The sequence below is a fragment of the Triticum aestivum genome, chromosome 3B (assembly GCF_018294505.1).
Source record: "Triticum aestivum cultivar Chinese Spring chromosome 3B, IWGSC CS RefSeq v2.1, whole genome shotgun sequence".
NCBI classification, from domain to species: domain Eukaryota; kingdom Viridiplantae; phylum Streptophyta; class Magnoliopsida; order Poales; family Poaceae; genus Triticum; species Triticum aestivum.
In genome coordinates this window covers 751,691,223-751,697,440 of record NC_057801.1, presented here as the reverse complement: position 1 = coordinate 751,697,440, position 6,218 = coordinate 751,691,223, and positions in this window count along the sequence as shown.

Here is a 6,218-nt window from a genome sequence, read left to right as displayed (position 1 = left end):
TATGAAGAAGCACAAAACCCTGTCTAGAATGGATGACCACAAAAAAAATGTTGTGGATCAAACAATGTGTCAACGAACACGTCTGCTTATATCCTTCTCGACATAAAACTATGGTTGACTTTGAGAAGGTATGCCTCCTCGACAAGCCAGTTGTGATGCATGCCATGATGACCATAATCAGATCAATCACACAAGCTTAAGTACCATATAGATAACCATATTGTTGGATACCTAGTATTCCAAACAATCTATACATGTGAATCTCCTAAGTGCCATCGTGTCCTCTTCATCTTAAGTGTCCACATTTGAGAGATAGTGTAGATTGGAGGTCACAGGAAGAAGATCACATGGCAATTAGTTAGGTATATTCACATGGTGACGCTTCTTTATTCTAGGTGATAAGAGGGTGCACGGGGTTGATATGTTTTTCTAGCAGGTAAGTGTCGGTTAATTTGAAAAATCATTGGCCCAATCAAAATCATAAACCATATTCAAAATTGAATATCTTAATCGAATAAAAGAGCTTCTAAATCAGGGAATATGGTGAATGAAAATAATTAATCGGGAGAGTTCCTTGAAAAATTATTAACCGAGTCAAACTCAGGCGACCATGTTCTAAACTGAAGACCTCAATTAATTGTGAGGACTTAAAAATTAGGAAGCATAGTGTATAGTATAAAACAACTGAATGAGAGCTTTGATAAATTGTTGACTTTGGTCAAAATCGGGTGACCAATTCCAATTGAACACCTCAATTAACTATGAGGACTTACAAATTAGGAAGCATAGTGTATAGTATAAAAGAATTGAATGAGAGCTTTGAGAAATTGTTGACTTGGTCAAAATCAACCCAATTTCAATTGAACACCTCAATTAATTGTGAGGACTTAAAAATTAGGAAGCATAGTGTATAATATAAAAGAATTGAATGAGAGCTTTCAGAAATTTTTAACTTGGTCAAAACCGGGTGACCCAATTCCAATTGGACACCTCAATTGATTGTGAGGCCTTTTACCCATAGGGAGCTTAGTGATATAGTAGATATGGTCCACATACCATAGGCTCGGTTTGCCAAATCATGTCACACTTGTCGTCGTCATATTATTCACCACACTTTGTGGTAGAAGCACAAAGTTAAGCATGAACAAAACATGCCCTTAGTTGCATTCGGCCTCCCACTGTTGATCTTCTCTCTCAAGAAAGACACATATTGCCAGACATGCGTCGGAACATTGCTCACCGGTTGGGCACCACCTCCATGCTAATGTGCTTGTTATTTTTGGACACTGCATTACCATACATAATCAAGTAGTTTTGTGTGTGTATTGATTCTTCAAAAGTTTATTATTGTGTTAATTGGCACATCACGTCACATACTATGCACCAGTCTACATTTATGTAGGATTGGTACATATAAGTCGTTCACTCATTTCCATCACTTCCTCCATGTGATTCTCCTTCTAGTGCAACAACAATTGAATTGAATCGTCATTTCCACTAGCTCGATCTTTTTGCTAGGTGATAGTATATAACGACCATCGAATTGAAGTGTGAAATTACATATATGAATGTACATTGTACTACATCGAATTGAAGTGTGAAATTACATATATGAATGTACATTGTACTATAATAATATTTTGATATTTATTTGGGCTTGTAAATACTTAGTGTGCATCCACTACACCAACCTTGGATCTCGTTTCGTAAATATTAAGGACGCACTACCTTCACTATGAGCACTATATATATATCCATCTAGTTGTCTTGTGCTCTTCCTCCTATGACATCCCGCCTACACCATCTTTTAGATGCCAAGACTTAAGAGGAAAAGGAAGCAGCGGCACTTAGGATGTAGGAATTACACACATGTAGCATGTTTGGAATAGGAGGCTTCCATGAATATGTTCATCCTAGCAACAGGTAACCTAGTGTAATTGACCTAACTACGAACATCATGAAAGGTGCCACAACTAGACAGAGAGTTGCTCGTGGAGGTAGTGTCACGTCAGAAAGAGAACGAGGGATGCATTTTGAGAAGACTATAAGAAGACGTGCGCCTTGTCGCACCGTCTTCTCTACCACATTTCTTTATCCGGTTGTATTTTTTCGTGGGATGATCTTTTTTGGGCCTTTAATCTTTTAGGTCCGAATCAACAAAGTCCATTGTGTCTTTTTTAGGTCCCAATCAACAAAGTCCATTGTGTCTTTTTTTGGGATTTTATAAAGAGTCTTTTACATTTGTATCCCTAACTCAAACCCACTACTCAGATTTGTCCCTAATTTCGAAGCCTGCTCAAATTTACCCCTCTGTCATTAGATGCCCTTATAGAAATGCGCTTTTACGCTGTTATCGTCCAGTCAAAGGGCTTTGACCATCTCGAAAAATAGCAAAACAAAAAAATCTGAAATTTTGTGGGATCAAAGATACTAAGGTGCGCAAGGTGCATGCAAATTTTTGTGCTATTTAGACATAACATGAGCTCGTGGCAAAGGAAAACAATAAATATGTATGCCCGTGAATAGTAAATTCAAAAAATAGCAAGAAAATTAAAAAAACAAAAAAAATTGGCATGCAAGATGCTCAGGTGCACAAGGTATGTGCAAAATATTGATGTGTTCGGAAATTGTAGGAGCTCGTGGAGAAAAAAACAAAATTTGGCTTGGAAGAAAACTTTGAAAAAATACACTATTTTGGTTTTTTTTGCTAGAGCTCATCGCATGTCATTTGATAACAAAATTTTGCACGCACCCGAGCATCTTGGATGCTATAACTTTTCATATAATTTTTGAATTTTCTTGCTATTTTCTTGAATTTACTATTCACATGCGTACAGATTTTTTGTTTTCCTTTGCCACGAGCTCCTGGTATGTCTAAATAGCATGAAAATTTGCATGCACCTTGCGCACCTAAGTATCTTTGATCCCACCCAATTTCAGATTTTTTTTGATTTTTTTGCTATTTTTTGAGATGGTCAAAGCCCTTTGACCGGACGGTAACGTCGCAGAAGGGCATTTCTGTAAGGGCACCTAACGGCAGAGGGGCAAATTTGAGCAGGCTTTAAAATTAGGGGCAATTCTGAGTAGGTGGTTCCAGTTAGGGACAGAAATGCAAATGACCATTTTATAAATATCTTATGCACAACCACCACACCAATCTCTACTCTCGTTTTGTAAATACTAGGACGTACTACATTTGGTCTCAGGTCGATATATCTACTATATCACTTAGACTCCCTATGGGTAAAAGGTCTCACAACCAATTAAGGTGTCCAATTGGAATTGGGTCACCCGATTTTAACCAAGTTAAAAATTTCTGAAAACTCTCATTCAATTCTTTTATATTATACACTATGCTTTCTAATTTTTAAGTCCTCACAATTAATTGAGGTGTCCAATTGGAATAGGGTTGATTTTGACCAAGTCAACAATTTCTCAAAGCTCCTATTCAATTCTTTTATACTATATACTATGCTTCCTAATTTGTAAGTCCGCACAGTTAATTGAGGTGTCCAATTGGAATTGGTCACCCGATTTTGACCAAGTCAACAATTTATCAAAGCTCTTATTCAATTCTTTTATCCTATACACCATGCTTCCTAATTTTTAAGTCCTCACAATTAATTGAGGTCTTCGGTTTAGAACATGGTCACCTGAGTTTGACAGGGTCAATAATTTTTCAAGGAACTCTCCCATTTAATTATTTTCATTCACCATATTCCTTGATTTTGAAGCTCTTTTATTCGATTAAGATATTCAATTTTGAATACGGTTTATGATTTTGATTGGGCCAATGATTTTTCAAATTGATCAACACTTACCGGCTAGAAAAACATATCGACCCCGTGCACCCTCTTATCACCTAGAAAAAAGAAGTGTCACCATGTGATGATACTATAGCACCAATATAGTACAAGTAGCCACCGACGCAGAAATTTACCCACCAAATAACCGCATAATAAATAAACATGAACACACTCCATTGTCTCCCCATCCACCAAACTAAATATTCCATCGGTTCCAAAATACGAGGGGTTAGTTCTTTGCAAAGTCAAATTTCTTTATCTTTGACCAAGTTTAGAGCCAAAAATGTCAACATCCACAATATTAAGCCAAAAAATTATGGAAATTCATTTCATGATGTATCTAATAACAACAATTTGATATAACGAATTTTGATATATATTTTCAAAAAAATTGTCAAACTTAAAGAGGTTGGATTGTCAAAACAGTAATACACCTTATTTAAACAAAATGAGTAATTTTTTTTGAGAATCTCAACAACACCAACGGCGCAGCAAAGCGCGCCCAACCCTTCTAGTAGCTAAAGAAGTGGCAAGCTACAACTATGGCAATAATCAAGTACATGTCTAATGTATTGTGGAATGACTAAGGTTAGATGTGAAAACCTTAGGTTACAAACCAAACCAACCATTGCCCTAAGTATGAATTGATCGTGTGGCGGCGACATGGGTCATCAATGAGATCATTCACAAAATTTCATATTTAGCAATCCGAAAAATTCTAAAATTATTTGACACATACTTGCGGGGTATATCAACAACTCCAAAAACCCAGCTCAAAACTCCATGTACATTTGGAGATTCAAAAAATACAAATTCAAAAGTGAATAGTGGCAGATTTGGGTGAATATTATTTTGACACTATTCACACCCGATTTTATCTTCTTTGTTTCTATTAGCGTAGGTCGAATTAGGACCTAAAACTTTTTAAGGTTGTGCATCAAACATTGATGTGTGTCTGCAATTTTTCTGAGAATGTTTGAACATGTTTCGCATTTTCAAAAAAAATGCTATACTAGTCTCTCCGGGTCAGCAACCATATCAATATACCCCGCGTTGATAAAAGAGTGGTGGTGGGGTTGTTTTTTTTAACAAAGTACAATCAAAGTAGCTCACATACACGAGCATACACTCACCCCTATGAACATACGTATGCACACCATACCCCTATGAGAACATTCGAGAGACTGAGCCGACATGGCATTTTAGGATTTTACGAAGTCACCACAGACGTGTCGCAATCGATAGGATCGTCTTCTCCCACTGAACGGACATCACCAAAAACCTGAAATAAATCAAGGAATAATGCAAGTATCAATGTCAATTCTATGACTTGAACTCTGGTAGGCTGAAGATATCACTGTCCTCCTAACCATCCAACCACATGTTGGTTTGCGATGGGTTTGTTCATTATCTTGTCGGAGACATGCTTGGACATGCATGTCCAAGCACGTACCACCTAGATAAAAGAGAGTCGGTGCGGAGGTAGAGCACACCGTGCATGTTTCCACCAGCCGGGTCAGTACTATCCAAGGGACAATCTTTTTTTTTTCCTTCTTTAGGGTACAGTCTTTCAGACAAGCCTTATACTTTTATTCTTGCTGGCCTGCGACACGATGCTCATGTACGAGCGTTCATTTTCTCAAGTGTTCCATGACGTATCTGTCGCAAACATTATTGTGCAGTAGTATACTCTGTAGTATGGTAGTCGTGTATCAGCACGATGGATCCTCTACATTCTAGCTCTCGTGTCACATTAGCTAGATTACTTTTCCAAAAGTAATTGTAGCAAAGGGGGGTTCGTTAACAACCCCGATTAGAAGAGTTAGTCGGGTGCGGATCAAGTAAAAAAAGTCTATCCTAGACAATTGTTTCTTCTTGAGCCGTGGTAGTAGAATCCGACTTCTTTTGTCTCATGGTAGCCCATGGTTCATAGGGAAGATACACTATAGCCCGGAATACATGAAAGCAACCTCCGCATTCAGGATGTTGGCGGCTGCTACCCGTCATCCGGATGATATTTGCCAGTTATCAGCCGCCTAAGGAGCCGTGCGATGAGGCTTGGCACACCGTGAGATATAGCCTGCCTTGGTTACATGTGAACGAGAGACCAGATCGCGTGGGATGCTTTGGCCCACAAAAATTCCCTTTCACACGTCGCCTCCCCACATGCAGCAGTAGAGCGGCAAACTAAGCTCAGAGCAGCTCTAGCAGACCCCGCAAAAACCGTGAACCCGTAAAATTTCGGGGAGTATACAGGCTCGTCTAAATTTTCCGGTCAGAACAGAACCCGCATACTCGTCCGGCCCGTAAAAAAATTTGCCGCGGCCCGCAAACCGCACGCCCCGACCACTATATCTACAGGTTCGCGGCGCATTTGCGGGTCGAAACCCTATCCCCCGCCGCCGCCAAGCT